Source organism: Rhineura floridana, chromosome 9, assembly GCF_030035675.1.
Source record: "Rhineura floridana isolate rRhiFlo1 chromosome 9, rRhiFlo1.hap2, whole genome shotgun sequence".
In the NCBI taxonomy this organism is placed as follows: domain Eukaryota; kingdom Metazoa; phylum Chordata; class Lepidosauria; order Squamata; family Rhineuridae; genus Rhineura; species Rhineura floridana.
The window spans coordinates 77,555,794-77,579,627 of NC_084488.1; the positions used below are offsets into that span (position 1 = coordinate 77,555,794).

Sequence of the window (23,834 nt, forward strand, 5' to 3'; positions counted from 1 at the left end):
GAGACCTGGTGGAATGGAGAAAACCAGTGGGATACGGTTATCCCTGGATATAAACTATATCAGAAGGACAGGGAAGGACATGTTGGTGGCAGAGTCGCTCTATACGTGAAAGAAGGCATTGAATCCAGCAAGCTCGAAACCCCAAAAGAGGCAGACTCCTCCACAGAATCGTTGTGGGTGGTGATACCATGCCCCAGAAGGGACTTAATACTGGGAACGATCTATCGTCCCCCTGATCAAAATGCTCAGGGAGACCTTGAGATGAGATATGAAATTGAGGAAGCATCCAAACTAGGAAATGTGGTAGTAATGGGTGACTTCAACTACCCGGACATAGACTGGCCGCATATGTGTTCCAGTCATGACAAAGAAGCAAAGTTTCTAGATATTCTAAATGACTATTCCCTAGACCAGTTGGTCATGGAACCGACCAGAGGGACGGCAACCCTGGACTTAATCCTCAGTGGGGACCGGGACCTGGTGCGAGATGTAAGTGTTGTTGAACCAATTTGGAGCAGTGACCACAGTGCTATTAAATTAAACATACCTGTAAATGGCCAATTGCCAAGAAAATCCAACACGGTCACATTTGACTTCAAAAGAGGAAACTTCACAAAAATGAGGGGATTGGTAAAAAGAAAGTTGAAAAACAAAGTCCAGAGGGTCACATCACTCGAAAATGCTTGGAAGTTGTTTAAAAACACTATATTAGAAGTTCAACTGGAGTGCATACTGCAGATCAGAAAAGGTACCGCCAGGGCCAAGAAGATGCCAGCATGGTTAACGAGCAAAGTCAAGGAAGCTCTTAGAGGCAAAAAGTCTTCCTTCAGAAAATGGAAGTCTTGTCCGAATGAAGAAAATAAAAAAGAACACAAACTCTGGCAAAAGAAATGCAAGAAGACAATAAGGGATGCTAAAAAAGAATTTGAGGAGCACATTGCTAAGAACATAAAAACCAACAACAAAAAATTCTATAAATACATTCAAAGCAGAAGACCATCTAGGGAGGCGATTGGACCCTTGGATGATAACGGAGTCAAAGGTGTACTAAAGAACGATAAGGAGATTGCAGAGAAGCTAAATGAATTCTTTGCATCTGTCTTCACAGTGGAAGATATAGGGCAGATCCCTGAACCTGAACTAACATTTGCAGGAAGGGATTCTGAGGAACTGAGACAAATAGTGGTAACGAGAGAGGAAGTTCTAGGCTTAATGGACAATATAAAAACTGACAAATCACCGGGCCCGGATGGCATCCACCTGAGAGTTCTCAAAGAACTCAAATGTGAAATTGCTGATCTGCTAACTAAAATATGTAACTTGTCCCTCGGGTCCTCCTCCGTGCCTGAGGACTGGAAAGTGGCAAATGTAACGCCAATCTTCAAAAAGGGATCCAGAGGGGATCCCGGAAATTACAGGCCAGTTAGCTTAACTTCTGTCCCTGGAAAACTGGTAGAAAGTATTATTAAAGCTAGATTAACTAAGCACATAGAAGAACAAGCCTTGCTGAAGCAGAGCCAGCATGGCTTCTGCAAGGGAAAGTCCTGTCTCAGTAACCTATTAGAATTATTTGAGAGTGTCAACAAGCATATAGATAGAGGTGATCCAGTGGACATAGTGTACTTAGACTTTCAAAAAGCGTTTGACAAGGTACCTCACCAAAGATTTCTGAGGAAGCTTAGCAGTCATGGAATAAGAGGAGAGGTCCTCTTGTGGATAAGGAATTGGTTAAGAAGCAGAAAGCAGAGAGTAGGAATAAACGGACAGTTCTCCCAATGGAGGGCTGTAGAAAGTGGAGTCCCTCAAGGATCGGTATTGGGACCTGTACTTTTCAACTTGTTCATTAATGACCTAGAATTAGGAGTGAGCAGTGAAGTGGCCAAGTTTGCTGATGACACTAAATTGTTCAGGGTTGTTAAAACAAAAAGGGATTGTGAAGAGCTCCAAAAAGATCTCTCCAAACTGAGTGAATGGGCGGAAAAATGGCAAATGCAATTCAATATAAACAAGTGTAAAATTATGCATATTGGAGCAAAAAATCTGAATTTCACATATACGCTCATGGGGTCTGAACTGGCGGTGACTGACCAGGAGAGAGACCTCGGGGTTGTAGTGGACAGCACGATGAAAATGTCGACCCAGTGTGCGGCAGCTGTGAAAAAGGCAAATTCCATGCTAGCGATAATTAGGAAAGGTATTGAAAATAAAACAGCCGATATCATAATGCCGTTGTATAAATCTATGGTGCGGCCACATTTGGAATACTGTGTACAGTTCTGGTTGCCTCATCTCAAAAAGGATATTATAGAGTTGGAAAAGGTTCAGAAAAGGGCAACCAGAATGATCAAGGGGATGGAGCGACTCCGTTACGAGGAAAGGTTGCAGCATTTGGGGCTTTTTAGTTTAGAGAAAAGGCTGGTCAGAGGAGACATGATAGAAGTGTATAAAATTATGCATGGCATTGAGAAAGTGGATAGAGAAAAGTTCTTCTCCCTCTCTCATAATACTAGAACTCGTGGACATTCCAAGAAGCTGAATGTTGGAAGATTCAGGACAGACAAAAGGAAGTACTTCTTTACTCAGCGCATAGTTAAACTATGGAATTTGCTCCCACAAGATGCAGTAATGGCCACCAGCTTGGACGGCTTTAAAAGAAGATTAGACAAATTCATGGAGGACAGGGCTATCAATGGCTACTAGCCGTGATGGCTGTGCTCTGCCACCCTAGTTAGAGGCAGCATGCTTCTGAAAACCAGTTGCCGGAAGCCTCAGGAGGGGAGAGTGTTCTTGCACTCGGGTCCTGCTTGCGGGCTTCCCCCAGGCACCTGGTTGGCCACTGTGAAGAACAGGATGCTGGACTAGATGGGCCACTGGCCTGATCCAGCAGGCTCTTCTTATGTTCTTATGTTCTTATGAAGATAGCCTTTTGTGTTTCAAATTGGAGGTTATGTTCTATTTTGGGTGCATTAACAGTTGAATCTGAAACTGCAGTTTGATGTAAAATGAGACTGATTACAATATGTTGCTAACTCAGCAATGACTCTGTTGGGGAAAAAAGGATGCATGTTTTCAGCCTGCTATGTTTAAACCACTTCATTTAAGGCAAGGTTGGCATGGTCAATTAAAAACATAGAGCACACCCAGAAGTTTGCTAGAGTATATTTCACCTCCCATCTTGTGCAAGTTGATACACTCCTGAGGTCCACTGGACACTATTGTGCAGAACAGTTAGTGCCATTATTATATTTGGAGTTTTTTTAGTGTAAATTTTGCAAAGTGTTGCTGTACTTCACATATTCACAGAAATAGAAACAAAAGAAAATGATTTCCTATAGGAAACTTCACTAAAATTGCAAAGTAAATCAAACATATTTAAAGTAACCATCTGAACTATATCAACTGTCTTAATAATGTTGCTTCCTCCCTGCTAAAACAAAATCAGCACAGCACGTGTCTTCTTTTTATTACTTGGGCTGATTGCAGGTGTTGCCACCACTCACCATATGCTCAGAAGCACATGTTACAGAATTCTTCCAAGCTACACAGGAAGTGGATTGGATTGTGAAAGAACAACCCAAATTGTGTTTGCATTTTGACCAATTTGTAGGGCAGTACGATATTTCAGAGAAGAGGTCAGGTCTCTTACTCCCCTGGTGCATTCACTATAGCTGCCTAATTTCCCTGCTTTTTAAAGTTGGATAGAAATATCTGTGGGCTATAGGTAAACCACAAAGCTTTTTGCCTATTAGTGAATTTCTCTGCTTTTTAATCCGGGAGGTAAGAAATGTGATCCTAAACAAGATTGCTGAGAATGGATTGATCATTTGCATGTTTATTTAGTTCAGTGGGATTTACTGCCATGCAATCATGCTTAGGATAGGTAAAACTGACTATGGAGGAGGGACGGAGGGCTGGAGTGGGCAGGGGAGGAGGAAGAAGGAAGCGGGGAGGAGAGGAGGAAGGGAGAGGAGAGGGGAAGGAGAGAAAAGGCAGATAATCATTTGCATACTTATTCAGTTCAATGGGATTTACTCCTATGCAATCATGGTTAGGATAGGTAAAACTGACCATGGAGGAGGAGGAGGGGGAGGTGGAAGGGGAAGGAGAGGATTGGAGGGGGGCAAAGGAAGAGGGAGGGGAGGGCAGGGCAGGTTCGATCTCTTGCATGCTTATAGAGTTTAATGGTATTTACTCCCATGCAATCCTGCTTAAGAAAAGGTAAAACTGACAATGGGGAGGAGGAGATTGGAAGGGGATGGGGATGGGGATGCGGAGGGAGGCACAAAGGAAGGGGGAGCAAGGGACAAGAGGGAGGGGATAGGAGGGAGGAGAAGGGAGGGTGGGTTTGATAATTTGTATACTTTTTGAGTTCAGTGGGATTTATCTCTGTGCAATCATGTTTGAAAATGGAAATGGACTGCATTCAAGTCAATCCTGACCTGTGAATAGCATTTTCATGGTAAACGGTATTTAGAGGTGGTTTTACCATTGCCTTCCTCTGAGGCTGAGAGGCAGTGACTGTCCCAAGGTCACCCATTGAGCTTCATGGCTGTGTGGGGATTTGAACCCTGGTCTCCTAGGTTGTAGTCCAACACTGACCCGGGGGAGGGGCAGGGAGGGGAGGAGGGGAGGGGAGGAGATTGGGTGGGTAGGCACTGGGCAGAAGGGAACCTCTTTCCTTTCCAAAATGAAAACATTGTGAACAGTATAATTGCTTTTCAGTGTTTCTCCCACCATTTTATTCTAGAGCAGGCACATGTAGCTTCCCATGCAAATTTAAACCAAAGCTGTCCCTGGCTACATCCACACCAGGACTTTATTTCACTTTGGACAGTTATGACTTCTCTCAAAGGATCCTGGGAAGTGTAGTTAATGAAGGATGCTGAGAGTTGCTAGGCGACGCCCTGTTCCCCTCAGAGACCTTCAATCAGAGTGGCTGACTGTTAAACCAGTCTGGCCACTGGAGCTCTCTCAGTGGAACAGGAGTCTCCTCTCAGCACCCTTCACAAACTATGCTTCTCAGGATTCTTTGGGGGAAGCCATGACTGTCGCACATGAAATCAAAATCTGTTGTGGGTGTAGCCCCCTGATTAGCCAAGCCAAGCAGCTGGGAGTCTGGCTTTTAGAACACTGACAGTTGGTTCTTACTGAGTATGCCAGACACTAACATTCAGTTCAATGCAAAATGTATTAAATTAATTAAAAATCAGCTAGGCATTTTTTAAAAACTCTTAAACAGCAGAAGATGAAGGTCAGAGTATGGGACAAGGTCAGTAATAGGATGCCAGGTACTCTATGAACACGGCTGATTTTTAATGAATTTCAACAAATTATGAGAACTCTGACAGAAAAAAGTCCAAAAGGGCTCTGGGGGTTTTCTCTCTCTTTTTAGACTTTGAATTCTCTATTCTCTCTGACTGTTTTGTGTATCGCTATAAAAATTTAGACGGTTGTTAAGCAAGTGTTTCTGAGTTCAGGACTATAAGTTTTGTGAGGTTTTGTTTTGAAATGAGCTTATGGGAAGCATCAGAATGGCATGGGGGTACTTTCAATTTAACATTGCGGAATGTGAAAAATCCACACTGGCTATAGTATACAGCCACTTTCATGGCTGTATAATAAGGTATGACTGACAACTGCAGAATTTCTTGATTCATCCACAGTGAGCAATCCTCAAGAAAGAGTAAGTCCTGTACACTCTAAGCAGAGCTTGGAAAAGTTACTTTTTTGAACTACAACTCCCATCAGCCCAATTCAGTGGCCATGCTGACTGAGGCTGATGGGAGTTGTAGTTCAAAAAAGTAACTTTTCCAAGCTCTGAAAGGGGAAGCATGTGTCACCAACCTGGAAGGTCAATATAGTCGTTTTTTCCCCAACAGTATCTCACCCAGAAGGCCCATCTAGTTCCAGAGTTAATAACTCTCAAAATTGTCAACCATTTGTTATTCTTCCCTACAGCAACAAACAACCACACAGACCTGTACAAGATAACACTTTATAACAAGAAAATCTTGTTAAAACTAGGCCAGTCTGAGATTTTTGCATTTCCCGATAGATATTGCCAACCATAACTGAAGAGGATTATTTTCCTCATCGCTGAATCCAGATTTGTTATAGACCTGATATAATCTTCAAAAGTTGTTAGCCCTGAGTGTTTTGTGAGATTCCAGTTTAAAGACTACTACTGCTTCGGTTATACTGCTGCTTCAGTTCCCCATGCAATTTAAATTTTGTTAAGGGTGAAACAAGAAAGAAAGTGAAACATTTTCTCTTCTGTTACAAAAAAGAACAAAGCAATCCTTATGTCCTTATTTGTTTTCTCTTCATATTTTTAAGCAGGCACATTCTGTCTTGGATAAATTAAATATCAAGTACAAGTGAAATGCATTTTAAACATTAATTAAAATGCATATTTAGAAAACAGGATGGCAGAAAGGGCTCTGTGTTAATCTGACTGTTTTAATTCATACTGACTTGTTTAATTATGCTAGGTTTTATTTGGCTAAGAGATTTTTTATTGTTGACGGTTTTAAAATATTATGGCAAATCACTTTCACAAAGTAACAGTAGTATTACAAGAGACAAAGGCATTCTAATAGGTCACTGTCATGCTTAATATAACTTTTTTAATAATGACAAAGTATTTTCAGCAACATAAAATAAAGGCAGTATATTTATTAGACAGACAGTAGTTGTAAAGAACTGCAAGTTCATAAGCCTTTTGTGACGCCCTTCCCTGGCTCTCCCTGTCAGGTTCCTACCTGCTCGTGGTTACTGCCTGTCTCTAGGCACCACCAGGGACTCCACCAGTCCGGACTGTCCTTTTTTATGGTTTCCCTCTCCGCTCTAGCATAGATCTCAACAGATCCCCCTGCTAGGCAGCACCACCACTCACGTCCTATAACCAGTATTCCCAGAGACTCTGCCTGAGTCTCTCTCAATTAGGTTACCTCTGTGACTGCTTGCTTAAGCTGTCCCAATCCCTTTGATTTATTCAGACTGCTTATAATTCTGGTTTGCTCTGAATACTTGTGGTGTTATATTCTTCCCTTCACCCGCTGCCACCATTTGTCACTCTTCAGCCTTGGTTATTTACCTCACCCTCCCTTCTGGTCTGTGAAACCCCAGCCAAGGATCAGGCCTCTGGTAAACCAAATTAAGTATTTATTAAATAACACAGAGAACAAGATTAACAAGATTTCTTCATAAGGCACATAAGCATATGGTTTTATCTAATACTAATCCGAACTCCACCCCCCTCCTTCTCCACGCTCTCCTGACAAACAACTCTCTCAAACCCACCAAAACAACCCACTCCAGTCCACCCACGTCCACCTCACATCCACTTCACATCCACCCAGATTTACCTGTCATACTTCCTTTTATACTGTCAGCCATTTTAAACATTCAGCCAATCATCCAGCATTCTACTGCCCATTCACTCCCCCTTCCTCTTTCATTCTACTTACCATGTATCTCCTATACAACCAGCACTTACCCTATTTACACTAATACAGGAACATCACACCTTTCTTCATGATTACAACAAAATAATTTAGTGACGGCAGAATTTGATGGGGGTGTTTCTGGATTTCATCTCTCTCTCTCTCACACACACACACACACATATGCATGCACATAGATTTAACACATGCTTTTAGAGTCAAGGTGAGACCAATCCAAAACTAAAGTGTTTTGGCCCCTCTTCCCAAATTCTCCCATTATGCCCCCTTTTTCACATGTACAAAGTGGGAGAGCAACAAAAATGGCTACAGTATGGCATTGCCATCATCAGCCTCAGGCTTCAGGCCATGTTGGCTGGGGCTGACAGGAGCTGGAGTCCAGTAATACCTAGAGGACCACAGGGTTCCCACTCCTGACCTAGAACCTGAAGCATAAGGTCTACTAGGACAATACAGCCTCCCTGCCCCTCTGCCTCTCTAGTATGTCTGGAAAAGGGAGGAAGGGGTCTTGGGGGATTTCAAACAGCAGAGAGAGTTTGAAGCTGATTAGAATTCTGACTTTTAATTGGTTAATTTGTTTTTTAGGAGCTCCCCCTTCACTATAGAAAATACACTGAGAAAGATGGAACTAAAGCCAGGCACTTTGCGGAAGGGCATAGTTCAGCTGTAGAGCATCTGAGTAACTGTAATTAGATGGCTCTCTAGATAACTGTAACCTACAGCTTTTCATCTGTCTTCATCATCTGTATATTTGTATATCTGTATTCCACAAAATTGTGCCCGAGTGGCTCACAATATATCAAATGAACAATAAGTATAAATGTTATAATAATAATATCAATAAGTACAAAAAATAAAAAGAATCCATACATTATTTAAATCAATACAGATAAGCTAACCTAATTTAATTGCTTGAACTAAACAACATTGTATAAAACAATACAAATAAGCCAACATAATTAAATAACTGAATCTAAACGGGAGAAAATGATATCAATACAAAAATGAAAGAATAGCATACAAAACATCTCCCTGTTCCGGGCTTCCCAGGAGGATCCTTACGCCTGTGCAGCCTCTAAGACGAGCTCCGTCTTGGATGAAACTTATCCAGTTTTAAATTCAGTCAGAAGGGATTTTTCTGACTGGAGATGATTTCTTCCGGATAAGGAAGAAGCGTGAGATCTGCCACATAGTTTTGTTTTGATTGTTGGAGTCTGGAATTCATCAGAATTGTCTGTCTTCCAGCAGTTCAGACAGAGCGAGGATTTTTATGCTAGCTCAGCTGGATAAGTGACCCGTTTTTTTTTTAACGGACTAGCAGGCAAATATTCTCCTGTCTACATTTATCATTTTCTTATCTATACAGCTAAAGAGATTTGTCAAAGTAACAGCAATTAGGTTAACCTAGATGAGGTAAGACTTTCCTTCTTTATTTACGGAACTAAGGGGGAAGAAAATATAAATAGCTTATCTTTTTTTATTGCAAAAAGCTGACATGGAAAATTGCGTTTTAAAGCTTACAACGGATGAGAGATTTCTGATTGGGAGAGATAAGAAATCTTTTTGATTTATAAGGCTTTTGTGTAATATATGTAAGGGATTGTTTTTTCTGATCTACTTTTTTTTTTGACGAATCTGCTCATTCTCTCTGCTACTAGTTGTTTGGACGCTGTGAACTAAAAGCTGTTTTTGCACTTCTGGGCTTTTAAGAGATAAGGACTGTCTAGCGTGTGACGTTAGTTGGTTGGAAAGATTAACTCCTTTGTAACTGGATAAAGAAATAAACTGCTCTTTGCTTGGGACATTGAAAATTGAAGGAGTTTTGTTCTTTTGGTTTTAAGAATGACAGTTAAGAAGATCATGGATACACAAGAAGGGACTTTATTTCTAGACATGCTTCAGAAAATAATGAATGGGATCAACTCAATAAAACAAGAACTGAGAAATAATAGACAAGCGTGGAGAACTGAATTTCATGAAATGAGACAGGAGCTGAAAGAAACTCAGGATTCTATGAGAAAGGAGAATAAAGATAGATCTGGAAAACAAAAAAAGGATGAAAGAGAAATTAAAGGCAAGGTTCAATCTATGGAGATTGGCTTAAATATGGACATGAAAAAAGATTTGGATTTCCTGGTTGTGACGGATCCTGGAGATAAATATTACAGTTTGGAATACAGTGCTGTCTCTGAAGGAATTGAAGAGACTGGAGATAAAGATATTATCGGTTCAAAAAAATTCCTGGACTGGAAGGATTTGATGGAACTCGAAATGGAGAAAGTTAACAGAATTAATCCCTGTTTTGTGACAATGGAAAAACCTTCAAGAGATGTACTAGTGTATCATGTGGAAAACAGGAGCAGAGATGCGGCTTTGAAACAATACTTCAGTGTTACGTTTGGATTTGATGGTGAGAAGATATCTATGATGGAGGAAATTCCTATTAGACTTTTATTATATGACTATGACAGCAAGATTTTTGGGTGCGTAGAGATGGAAGATGGAAGACGGACCCAATATGGATAATGACAGAAGAGCGATTTGAAATTACTGGACTCAGTAGATTTGATGAGTTGAATTAATTGACATGTTTATTTAGAAAAAAAAATTGATTGACATATATCTCAAGGATTGGAAACTTCTCTTTGACTTTTTGTGGAAGATTAAAATGATATGATGTTAATGAGATTTGAAACCAACTAAGATAACTGTTGGAGGAAGGTGATTTTATAGTCTATTAAGAGATAGGTCTGTTATACATTATAGATTTATAGTTGAATTATAGTGTTTTGAAATTACTGGATTTAGTGGATTTGATGAATTGGATTAATTGGCATGTTTATTTAGAAAAAAATTGATTGACATATATCTCAAGGATTGGAAACTTCTCTTTGACTTTTTGTGGAATATTAAAATGATATGATGTTAATGAGATTTGAAACCAACTAAGATAACCGCTGGAGGAAGGTGATTTTATAATCTATTAAGAGATAGCTTTGTTATATATTATAGATTTATAGCTGAACTATGACAAATCAGAAGTCAATATTATTTTTTTATATATATGTATATATATTTTTGTATTGTATTAGTTATTGATTTGTGTTGTTTTCTTTTTGTATCATTTTGGTTTTGAAAATTAGAATAAAAATTAATTGAAAAAAAAACATCTCCCTGTTCCAGGCAAGACACAACCTTGAATAAAACCATAACCAGAGCTTGGAAGTAACTCGTTATTTTTAATGAGTTACTTTTAATTCGTTACAATTTTAAATAATGAGTGGGTAATTCCATTACATTTGGCAAGTAACGTAACGAATAGTAATTTCCCTACTTTTCAGCTTCAACTTTAACGTTTCCACGTTAGGTTGGATGTTACTTGGGGGCGGGAACAAGGGGAAGTCAGTTCCTGGCTGTGATTGGTTAACACAAGACATGTGCCTCACACTGATTGGACCTCTGCGCAGACTGTCTCTTCCCTCATGATCTGTGTTAGGAGGCATGAGGGAAGAGGTTGAATAGGCAGGGGGAGCCTGCTAGCGTCTGACTCTGAGAGGAAAAAATGGACGCCGGAGGAAAAAGCCAGGGCAAGGACAACAACGGCGGAGAAGACTGCAGCAGAATGGCGAAGAGCTGTGGAGGTGAGTGATGATTATTTGTGTGTGTGTGTGTGCCCCGGTGCGTGTGTTTTCGGCTGGAGTCTCTGGTTTTGGGGGGGGGCTCCGGCTCTCTGGCTACCACCCCTTACTCTCTGGACTCTCCGCTTCAATTTTAAAAAAAAAAGTTTCTAGGTGGTCTAATTCCCGAGATATACACCAAAACGTAACCCCCCCCACAAAACTTTTTTTAAAACAGATCATGCTCTAGCTACAACTCCCATCAGCCCAATCCAGTGGCCATGCTGGCTGGGGCTGATGGGAGTTGTAGTTTAAAGTAACTTTTCAAAGCTTTGGCTGCAACCCGGCCCTTTCATGATTGTGAGTAAAGTGCAGACTTGTGTTTGTGTTGTAAATCTCTCTTCCTCCAACCCTATTTTTAAAGAAATTAGGCAGGGTTTATCACAGTTTTTATTATGTAGGAAACTAATACTCATTTTATAAAAAAATGAATGAAGTTTATTTATTTGTTTTTATTATTTTATTTATATCCCACCCTTCCTCCCAGTAGGAGCCCAGGGCAGCAAACAAAAGCACTAAAAACACTTTAAAAATCATAAAAACAGACTTTAAAATATATTAAAACAAAACATCTTTAAAAACATTTTTAAAAGCTTTAAAAATATTTTTTTTAAGAAAAAGTTTAAAAACATATTAAAAAGCAATTTCAACACAGACGCAGACTGGGATAAGGTCTCAACTTAAAGGACTTGTTAAAAGAACAAGTTCCTTATCACTTGAGGCTGCAGTTTTCCCTGGTTGAGTAAGCCCCATTGAATACATTGGGACTTGCTTCTGAGTAAACAAACATAGGATTGCACTATAAATATCTTTACAGGTTATATAAATAAACATATTTGATAGTCATGCTTATATAAATATTATCATAGAATAGTAGAGTTGGAAGGGGCCTATAAGGCCATCAAGTCCAACCCCCTGCTCAATGCAGGAATCCAAATCAAAGCATTCCCGACAGATGGCTGTCCAGCTGCCTCTTGAATGCCTCCAGTGTCGGAGATCCCACTACCTCTCTAGTAATTAGTTCCATTGTTGTATGGCTCTAACAGTTAGGAAGCTTTTCCTGATGTCCAGTCGAAATCTGGCTTCTTGCAACTTGAGCCCATTATTCTGTGTCCTGCACTCTGGGATCATCGGGAAGAGATCCCGGCCCTCCTCTGTGTGGCAACCTTTCAAGTACTTGAAGAGTGCTATCATATCTCCCCTCAGTCTTCTCTTCTCCAGGTTAAATATGCCCAGTTCCTTCAGTCTCTCCTCATAGGGCGTTGTTTCCAGTCCCCTGATCATCCTTGTTGCCCTCTTTTGAACCTGTTCCAGTTTGTCTGCATCCTTCTTGAAGTGCAGAGACCAGAACTGGATGCAGCACTCAAGATGAGGCCTAACCAGTGCTGAATAGAGGGGAACTAATACTTCACATGATTTGGAAACTATACTTCTGTTAATGCAGCCTGATATAGCATTTGCCTTTTTTGCAGCCACATCACACTGTTGGCTCATATTCAGCTTGTGATCAACAACAATTCCAAGATCCTTCTTGCATGTCGTACTACTGAGCCAAGTATCCCCCATCTTATAACTGTGCATTTGGTTTCTTTTTCCTAAGTGTAGAACTTTTACTTCCACCCAGTTTTGTCATGCTGTGTCCCTATAAGTATCCAATTGCATACTATGGTTGTACAATACTTCCTTTACATTTTAAGTATGCCTTGGGGTAGTCATGGTTCTCCATTGTTTTCATCCTGAGGGGCAGATAGGCTGAGAAATGGTGAGTAGCCCATGGTCACCCACTACACTTTATAGCTTATTTTCATTTTGAAAAATTAATTAAAACAATTTACATGCAGGCAAAATTTATTAAGCGGATTCACACAATATACACATATTGTGTGAATATACACATATTGTGTAAAGCACATCCAACTCGCATTTAAAGCGCATGACTTCCCCTAAAGAATTCTGGGAAGTGTCATTTCCCCCTCACAGTTATAGTTCTCACCACTCTTAACAAACTGCAGTTCCCATGATTCTGTGGTGGGATTCATGCGCTTCAAATGGGTGTTGAATGTGCTTTTTTTTTTTTTTTTTCAATAATTTTTATTCAGATTTTCATAAAGCATACAAGACAAAATCATAAAACATTCAAAGACAAAAAACAAAATCAAAAATAGTTAAACAAAAAGAAAAAAAGAAAAAAAAAACAAAAATAAAAAATAAAGAGTAAAATATTGACTTCCCATTTGTCAAAGATCAAATCAGTTATAAGTCTATAATATATAACAATCCTGTCTCTTAAGTCATATTATAAAATCACTTTCCTCCAGTAGTTATCTTACTTAATCATCAAATCTCATAAACATTACTTTATTCTTTCCACAAAAAGTCAAAGAGAGGTTTCAATTCTTTAAGAAATATATCTATCAATTTTTTTTCCAGATAAGCATATCGATTAATCCATCTCATTACTAATTATGATAATCTTATTGTCATAACCATAGTCAAAATAAACATTTCAATTAATCCATCACATCAGAATCTGTTAGGTTCAATAATTTCAGTAGCCATTGTTCTATTATCTCTATTAGTTCCATTTTCCATCTTCCATCTTCAGTAGTCTTGTTAAGTCCAGTAATTTCAATATCCAATCTTCCATTATCAGTATTCCATAATAATCTTGCTGTCAAAGCCATAGTCATATAGTAAGAGTCTGATGGGGATTACCTCTATCCCAAATATTTTCTTGCCATCCATTCTGAATAGGTTGCTGAAATACTGCTGTAAAATCATATCTCTGTTCTTTTTTTCAAAATACACTGGGTCATCTCTTAAAAGTTTTTCCATTGTCACATGGCTGCAGTTAATTCCATAGATTTTCTCTATATTGGGCTCCATCACATCATTCCAGTCCAGAAGATTATCCATGCCATTGATAACTTTATCTCTAGAATCTTCATTCATTTCTTCAGAGATAACATTGAGTTCCAAACAATAGATTTTATTTCTAAAGTCCATAGACTCCAAATCTTGTTCCTGTTCCACGTTGGTTCCAATCTCCGGGATCTCCTCTCTCACAGGGACCCCTATTCCAGTCTCCAGGGTCACCTCTCTCACAGGGACCCCTGTTCCAATCTCCGGGGTCTCCTCTCTCACAGGGACCCCTTCCAGGGTCACCTCTCTCACAGGGACCCTTATATCTTTAATCTCCTGCTTCATTTTACTCAATTCAATTTTCATTATCTCAATCTCATCCATTATTTTCTGAAACATAGTTATTTCCAGATTTTCAGCCACTTTCTTAATTGCCATTTTAAAAGAAAAATATAGGAAAACCACTTCTTATTTCAGCAACAATTGGGTTAATACTCCAAACTTGGTGACATCACAGTATAAACAGAGCAGACAGCCTTATCTCTCCAATAGTTAAGTAAACAAAATGCAGTTCCCAGGATCGAAACAATTAATGGCAATCGTCAAGAAACAGATTCGTCAAAATAAAATAGACCAAAAAGAGAGTAGTCTCAAAACAGTATAATATTTTTCAAAATAAAAATCTGGAATAGAAATCCCTCTTCTGTGTGTATCTTTAGAATGCAAATCCAGGACAGCTTTTTGCAACAAAAACAGAGATAAGCTATTAATTAGTGCGTAGCAGAGAGAAGTTACGGCTCCCCAGTGAGATGTCAAAAACTGATCAATCTGGCAAATCTCTTTTAAACAGCAACAATTTAAGTCAAGTAAAAGAAAAATATAGAAAGAAGGGTGCTTGCCTGTTAGTGCGTTCTCTCTTAGAAGATAAGGTGAACGTTCGCTTTTCCAGATAGAGCTTGCTGTTAAAAATCCGTCCCACCTTCGTCGGTTGGACCTCGTCCCATAAATTAATGAGATCTGGTCGTCCCAACAAAAATAGGCTTTGAGGTTAATCTCTTCGTTTCTCCCTACCCGGGAGAAGTTTAATCAGTCAAAAAAAAAAGAAAAAACTGACTGATATATCTGAATAAGCTTCTTTTGAGGCAGGAGCCCGTCTCAAAAGCAGGCACAGGCTAAGTCACCCTTCCCGGAAGTCCGGTGTTGAATGTGCTTTAAAGGAATGGTGTGGATCTGCCCTAGGTATGATGTTCATTCAAGAGTGAATTGAAAAGAACAATTTTAAAAGATACTTCTTACTCTTACTCATTTTTCAGACCTCTTTCTGAAGTAAAGGGTCAAATCTGTAAAAACATTTGGAGCAGCCACATTAAAAGATAAGGGCAGGGTATTCCAGGCAGGGGGTTGCCAACCCTGCTTGGATATGGATGTCTTTGCAGAAGAACCCTAGTCAAGGTTTACCAACAGCACAGTCCAAACTATATCTACTTAGAAGTCAGTCCTATTGAGTTCTATGGGGCTTAATCCCTTAGTAAGTGTGTTTAGAATTGCAGCCTTCAGGAGCCTCCATCTTTACTCCCCAAAGCTCCCATCTAACATCTCCACAACACTAGGCTCCTTTGTCTCTGCTGTGGCCTTCTGGTGACTGCCCTAGCCTGAAGGCACTTAACCCTTCTTGCTGAAAGCAAGTAGGCTAGATTAAATGTTCCCTACCCAGGCTCATATATATAAAATATAAACGGCATTTTGTCAAAAGTATTTTTGTCTACATTTTATACCTCATCTTTGGTTTTCCAAGCTTGGCATGGAATGCTTCTCATACAGAATTAATTTGAAATGCTGCATATTTATTATCATAATCATCATATTCAAAATAAAAAATATATGTACCGCCTTCAAGTTGATTCCAACTTATGGTGACCCTATGAATAGGGTTTTCATGAGGCTGAGAGGCAGTGACTGGCCCAAGGTCACCCAGTGAGCTTCATGGCTATGTGGGGATTTGAACCCTAGTCTCATTTTGTTCTCACAACAACCCTGTGAGATAGTAGGTTAGACTGGCCCAGGCAGGGTTATTTAGTGAGCAAAAATGATGCAAATAGGATCTCTTTTAATTGTGCTATCGACCTGCTTACTTCCACTCTGACTGGGGCATCTTGCAGCATGGGGAAGAGATGGGGGCACATCACAGCTGAAGTTCACCCACATAGGAGCATTATCTCTTGTTTATTACAGAGACGCCTGTTGCAGGTTTTGCTGCTGAGAGCAGTGCGGCCACTTGCATCACAGCTTGTTGATCCTGAGGAGGCAAAACTAGAAAGTGAGGTTCAGAAAGGAGGCCCTGTGCACGAGGAGGAGGAGGGCATGAAGCAGTGCCAGTTGCCCACAGCCACATCTGCAGAACAGCAAGTACCATGGTTTGGCTTTGAGAAAGCTTGTACATTTGTGAGCCAGAGTGGGAAAAATGTTGTTGTACGATGCAATTACTGCCTTCCAAGGATCAAAAATCTGAGATCAGCTGTTTCCTCCTCATCCAATGTGAAGAAACATTTTGAGGTAAGCCTTTGTCATGCTGGTCCTCAAAGAGTGTCCATTGTCTATTTATGTTTAAATTGTGAAGTTCCTCTTCCATTTTTTCTTGGATTCATGCTTTGTTCTTCTTCCTCAGAGGGCACACCCTGAGAAGCTGAGAGCAATTGAAGAAGCAATAAAGGCAAGGAGACGTGGCCTTCTTGAACCAATGCATGACACCCCTCCTCCCAAAATGCTGAAGCAGCAGCAGACAACCCTTGAGAGGTGGGGATCTGGCAGGGATCTGCTTCTTCTGGCAGCCTGCGTACACCCTCGCTTCAAACTAGATCGGCTGGAATCGTGTCAGGCCACCACCCATACCAACAAGTAAGAACATTAGGGAAGCCCTTTGGGTGGATTACTCCAAGGGAAATGTTGTCTCAAGGGAGGCATCAGAGGGCTTAAGGTGGTAGGCAGGAGCTGGTCCTTTTCTTCTTGGGGCTCCTCATCACAACCTTGGGTTGCTGCAGGTAATCCTTAAGGGGCTGCTGTGCTGCCCCATGAGTGTGGTGACTTGGTCACCTTCCTACCTTCCATGTCATCATCCACAGGCTCAGGCTGGACCCTGAACCAGGGGACATGACAAGCATCAGGAAATGAAGAGCAGATGATGGTTTCCTAACATATATGTGTTAACATATCCTCTCTCTTTCTTAGATACACAATGGAAGCCTTGCTGAAAGCTGAAATAAAGATGGGTGTACTTAATGAGGACAGTGATCAGTCTTCAGATAAAGACCAGGAAGGAGATGACGTAGAAGATGACTTCTTTAACTTTCTGCCCCAGGGCAAGAAGTCAGCAGTGGACACTGCTGAGGAGGAACTGGTGAGGTACCTGAGGTCTCCCAGCAGGGAAGTGTCATCACTCCATGGCTTTCCACGTGTGCTGTGGTGTTTTTTGCAGCACAACACAGGCATGCCTTCAAGCGCCGCAGTAGAATGCCTGTTCAGTACTGGTGGCAACGTAATGACTGTAAAAAGACATTCCTTGTCTGACATGCTCTTTGAGCATCTTGTTCTTTTGAGACATAACAGAAACATATTATAAAAGCATTTCAAGTGTAAAATCTGATTTCAAGAGTTGAGGTATCTTCATTGCTTGGGGGGATGTGAGATTCTGTTATGCCATTATGTTAATCTTATGGATAATTTTTTTTATTCTACTACCCCCTGTGTGTGTGTGTTTATTTTTAATATTGTTTTAGGCTTCTTAGATGTGCAGCAGCCAAGGCCAGCACCTTGTAGGAGTTTTTTTTTTAAAGTAACTGAAATGTAATTGTAGTGATTACTTTTGAGAAAAAGTAAAGTAATCAGTTACTTTCAGAGCAATTGTAATTGTAACGGTAATTACTACTTTTTTGGGCCAAGTAATTGTAACTGTAATTTATTACTTTTTAAAAGTAATCTTCCAAGCTCTGACCATAACCTACAGACTGTTAGGTATAAAGTGGGAGGCATACATAACAGAACAAATTCATCATTAATTTATCCTAAAAATTCCTCTGTTCCTTCTCTGTTTATTGTCTCTATTCTTAGTACTCTTACTATTTCTAATTGATGGTTTCCTTCAGCAAATTAAAAAACAATACACTCCAGACTCTAGTGAGGAAAAACATGTTTGAGTAAAACAATATGGTCCATGAGGACGCCACACTTTGTTATCTTTATAGTGCAGAGTGAAAGACAAATTGGAAGAAAGAATGCTGTGCAAGCCTTTTTATTGCTTTTATGATAATCAGAAGAAGTCCCTATTTGTTCTGATTGGGTGGTACATATTCATTGTCCTGCTACGAATTATTGATTTAGTTGAAAACCAGTAGTTGCTTGATTTAACACTTACAGGTGTTTCCTTCTGATAGTTTTCATTTGCAATTTAAATTGAATTTGCAAAGCTTAATTGACTAATCCCCAACAACTAGACATATTCCTCTGGGGAGATATATAAATCCAGTGTCAAGTGTCTTTTAGCTAGATATATTGGGATTTAAAGAGTATTTTGGCTACAAAGTGAGCAGATAATCACAAAATTTTTGGTTGGGGAACAATGGCTTTGTGAGAAAAGCAAGGTATGCAAGTTACGGGGAAGGCAAACTAAGGGAAACCATGGACCAATGCACCCAAAGATTAGTATTTTTAGATGAGATACAACATTGCTACAGTTTAACACCATCATGGTCAGTGGTGCAGTTCTATAGTCAGGGTCGTCACTAGGGCGGTGCGGCAGGTGTGGGCCGCACCGGGTGACACCACGAGATGGGGGTGACACCCAGAGCCACTGCCCCAGGCACCGCCGGGAAGCGGGGCAGGCAGGCGGAAAGCTGCCCTGCCTGTGCTACCATGTGGAAGGCGGTGGCTGCGGCACACAGGGAAAGAGAGGAAGCCCGCACAGCCATGAAAGGTGCGGGGGAAGAGTTTCCTCTCTTCCCCCGCACCCCGCCGCTGCCGCCTTCCACATGTTAGCGTGGGCAGGGCAGCTCCCTGGTTCTCTGTCTGTTCATTCATTTGGTAAGAATTCTTCCCCAGCATCACAAGCAGCCCTTCCCATGCCATACATCGAAACAGACAGCCTTGCATTCACAGGTATTGACCCGTGGGGGAGGGGGCGGGCTAGTAAGAATGTTGCTGGGCGAGTATCTTGAGCAAACACATCTGCAAGGCTGCAGTCTTTTCCACGCCGTTTTCTTCAACTTTGAGCCGCTGTTGCTACAGCCCAAATCCCAGGGTTTGGAGGCTTCTGCGTGCAAGCCACTTGGGGGGGCATTTCCTCGGGGTCCCCAAGCACAATGCAGCCTTACATGGGCACCCAGAAACCATTCCTTTAACGCTGCCCTGTGCCGGGGAAGTGTCCTGTCCGGTAAGAAATGGGGGGGCTTCCCAAAGCAGCAGGTGGCCCCCCTTCCCCACGTTATACTCACAGCAGGAAAAGGGCCAGGAAGCCCAGGGCAAGGATCCAGGTTTCTAGGGGAAAGCTGGGCAAGAGGAGGAGCGACATGCCATGGATCTCGGCCGAAGCAGCTGCGCCTGCCCTTCCGTGCTTTGCACGCTTTTATTTTGCAGGCGGAGGAGGCCCCAGGGGCGTCACTAGGGCGGTGTGGCAGGTGCAGGGCGCACCGGGTGACACCAACCCTAGTGACGCCACTGTCTATAGTGTTGATTTCATGAGGCAGCTTAGGATATCACATGACTGAATGACGATGATGGGAACATGCCACAAATATAGCAGCTGTTACATCTTGAATAGTCATTCTTCTATTGCTGGATGCAGTGTAAGCAGAGACCTTATACAAAACTGCTACACAGTATACCTACTTAGCAAGAGGCATCACATAGGCCTGCAGCAGAGCAGAGTCCATACAACTTCCCTCCATAGTAGCCTAAAGGATGCCTGCAGAATGGAGGGACTGAATGTACCCCAACTAGATTCACAATTGATTCTTGGGTGAACTCCCCCCATTATCACTCCTGGATCTCAGAAGCAGAGACGGCAATGAGCCTGAACCCAAGCTCAGTGGTGTAGCACTTCCTTTGCAATGAGTGGCATCCCATTCAAAGCTGTACTCAGCAAAAGGAATCCTTACCTTAAGTACAGCTGGGCTCAGGCCACCATTAGTACCTCAAGAAGGGTTGGGGCAGCCAGGCTAACTTCAAAAGCCATTAACTGCTTCCTGAAGTTGCTCTTGCAGTAGATCCTTGTTCTTGCAGGCATCTGGACATTCACAGACCAGCTCCTTGTTCCCCAGCTGCCTACCACATGACCCCACAGATGTTGTACTAACCTTGTTGTCACTGCTGGACAGCTCCTTTGTTGTCAAATCTCCATCTGGTATGTCTTAACCCCTGGCTTGGCTGGAATGCTGACCTATGTCACCTGAAAGACTGGGAAGGAACAGGATACAGTCATGAATTTGGACACCATAGAACTAACTATTCTAGCATACATCTGTGCACATGCATATGACATCTTGATCTAGTATCTTAATCTTAAAGTACAAAGGCGAAGCACCTCATAAAGCAGGTGTCTTTCCCCTATTCACTTTATTTCCATACACTACCATTACAAATCAGGCCATCTGAAGGGACAACAATTTTGATTCCACATAGCTATCTATGGGGTGAATTCCTAGTTACAAAGGGAGGACGTAGCAGATGGTGGCATTTTAGCATGTGGGTTGGAAGTGCTTCTGATGCAAATAACCAACACTTCTGAACTGGCAGTGACTGACCAGGAAAGAGACCTTGGGGTTGTAGTGGATAGCTTGATGAAAATGTCAACCCAGTGTGCAACCACTGTGAAAAAGGTAAATTCCATCATTAGGAAAGGTATTGAAAATAAAACTGCCAATATCATACTGTCATTAGGTAAATCTATGGTACAGCCACATTTGGAATACTGTGTACAGTTCTGGTCGCCTTACCTCAAAAAGGATATTGTACAGCTGGAAAAGTTTCAGAAAAGGGCAACCAAAATTATCAAGGGGATGGAGAGACTCCCCTACGAGGAAAGGCTGCAGCACTTGGGGCTTTTTATTTTAGAGAAAAGGCGAGTAAGAGATGACATGATAGAAGTGTATACAATTATTCATGGCATGGAGAAAGTAAACAGAAAGAAGTTTTTCTCCCTCTCTCATAACACTAGAACTCATGGACATCCAATGAAGGTGAATGTTTATTATTTATTTATTTATTTATTGCATTTGTATACTGCCCCATAGCCAAAGCTCTCTGGGCGGTTTACAACAATTACAAACATTAAAAACAAATATGCAAAATTTAAAAACACATTTTTTTAAAAAAAGCAGTTTAAAAACACATGCTAAAATGCCTGGGAGAAGAGGAAAGTCTTGACCTGGCACTGAAAATATAACAGTGTTGGCACATCTCATCAGGGAGATCATTCCAGAATTTGGAGGCCACCACTGAGAAGGCCCTCTCCGTTGTTGCCAGACTCCCAGCTTCCCACGGAGTACACACCCGGAGGAGGGCCTTCGATGTTCAGCATACTGTATGGGTGGATTCATGTCGGGAGAGGCGTTCCATCAAGTATTATGGTCCTAAGCCATGTAAGGCTTTATAGGTTAAAACCAGCACCTTGAATTGAGCTCGGAAACATACAGGCAGCCAATGCAAGTGGGCCGAATCAGTTTTATATGTTTGAACTGTCTGGTCCCTGTTACCAATCTGGCTGCTGCATTTTGCACAAGCTGCAGCTTCTGAACCGTCTTCAAAGGCAGCCCCACATAGAGCGCATTGCAGTAATCTAACTTGGAGGTTACCAGAGCATAGACAGCTGAAGCCAGGTTATCCCTGTCCAGATAGGGGTAGCTGGGCCACCAGCCGAAGTTGGTAGAAGGCACTCCATGCCACCGAGGCTACCTGAGCCTCAAGTGACAGAGCTGGTTCTAGGAGGACCCCAAGCTATGAACCTGCTCCTTCAGGGGGAGTGCAACCCCATCCAGGACAGGTTGGACATCCACCATCTGGTCAGAAGAACCACTCACTAACAGCATCTCAGTCTTGTCTGGATTGAGCCTCAGTTTATTAGCCCTCATCCAGTCCATTGTCAAAGCCAGGCACTGGATCAGCACATTGAATGTTGAAAGATTCAGGACAAAATAAAGCAGTTCTTCACACAATGGAATTTGCTCCCACAGGAGACAGTAATGGCCACCAACTTGGATGGATTTGAAAGAGGAATAAAGTTAATGGAGGAAAAGGCTATCAATTGCTAGCAGCCATGACGGCTATGTTCTGCCTCCATAGATGGAGGCAGTATGCTTAGAAATACCAGTTACTGGAAACTGCAGGAGGAGAGAGTGCTCTTTGAACTCAGGTCCTGCTTGCGGGTTTCCCATGGGCAACTGTTTGACCACTGTGAGAACAGGATGCTGGGCTAGATGGGCATTGGCCTGATCCAACAACCTGTTCCTTATGTTCTTATGCTCTATTCTGGTAGCTTTTCTACTGGACTGTAACAGAAAACACAGAATGATAAAGCTGTCATATTGCCAAAGTGTAGGATAGAGCTATAGCTATGCTGACTCAAGCCTGCTGTAAACTGTTGTAATTCTGCTTGTCTAACAAAACTATATTACAGATACATGGAACAAGTGCAGAGGATCTTCCAAGAAGGCATAGTAGGCTTAAAAAAGACTTCCTTATAGCCAAGGTATACTTGTGGCCCTCCAGATGTAGTCCAGCTCCCACCAGTCCCAGCCAGCATAAGCAGTAGTCAGGGCTGATGCGAGTTGTAATCCAACAACATCTGAAGGGTTATAAGTTAGACACCCCAATCACACTAAGAGTTGTGTGACCTGCCAGGTTCAGGTCTGATTCATAAGCTATGCGATAGTTGAAGTTTTCTATTTTTAATGCTGTTTTCCCCATTTCTTTTTCAAAAACTTTTGTTTAAGTATCAACTGTCACCATAGAGCCATTTGTATTATTTACTCATGGCTGTAATATTATTTATCTCATTTTCTTCTAACACTTCAGTGCCCTCTCCTTACAATTGATCAGAACATGCCACATGCATGATGTAGAGCTTAAGTCAAAGGAGCTGGTGAAAGGACACAACCAGCAATAAATCACAGTAAAATACAGCACGGGAACACACACAACTCTGTCTCTGACCTTCTCTCAATATGGATTCAATGTTGTCTGGCTGTAGCCTGCTGAGTGACAGTATAACCAGGTTTTATTGCTTTGCGCACAAAAAGTATAACCCTCCCCCAACGTGCAATGGAACCAAAAGGGAATTAGAGCACAGTCATTACCAATCCGATTCCGCACCAGACTAAACAGGAGAGCTCTAGAGATGAAGAATAACCAGCAGTTATCCAAGAAGGCAGAGAAAACATCAGTAGGGGGCCACTCAGAGGAACAAATGTCATTTCTTGAAAAATAGATCACAGGCTTCTGAGAAGTCTATAGCTACCAAGCCACCCTGCAAGTAGCCACAGGTGCTGACTCTGCTGCTGAAATATATCAAAGGGAAGGCAGGGGGTAAAGGGGAAGAGCTGTGAAGACTGGCAATGACAGAAGGTGGTCGTTTCAGGTTACTGCAACTTAAGAGTAAGTTCTGTACATATGCCATTCATTTAGTAGCCTATTAATATTTCAAAAGCACTCTTTCTCATCACCTTTTATCTTTCCCAACATTTTGCTCTCTGCAGTTTTAGCACTCTCTTAGAACCTTCCAATGCTGATGTATCTTTGTGAATTAACAGAGGATCCTTCATAATTGATTGTTCTGAATGTAACAAAT

At 41.4% G+C, this 23,834-nt stretch overlaps 1 long non-coding RNA gene across 2 annotated transcripts in view; it reads right to left on the reverse strand.

Annotated features, from left to right (window-relative positions):
- LOC133364253 (uncharacterized) overlaps nt 1-23,514 on the reverse strand; it is a 42,955-nt gene extending 19,441 nt beyond the window's left edge. For both annotated transcript variants that reach the window (XR_009757896.1, XR_009757897.1), the window contains exons 1-2: nt 23,344-23,514; nt 20,347-20,446 (exon numbers count right to left, since the gene is read on the reverse strand). This is a non-coding gene — a long non-coding RNA (uncharacterized LOC133364253). The remainder of the gene's footprint in view (nt 1-20,346; nt 20,447-23,343) is intronic.
- Between the last annotated feature and the right edge of the window lie 320 nt (nt 23,515-23,834).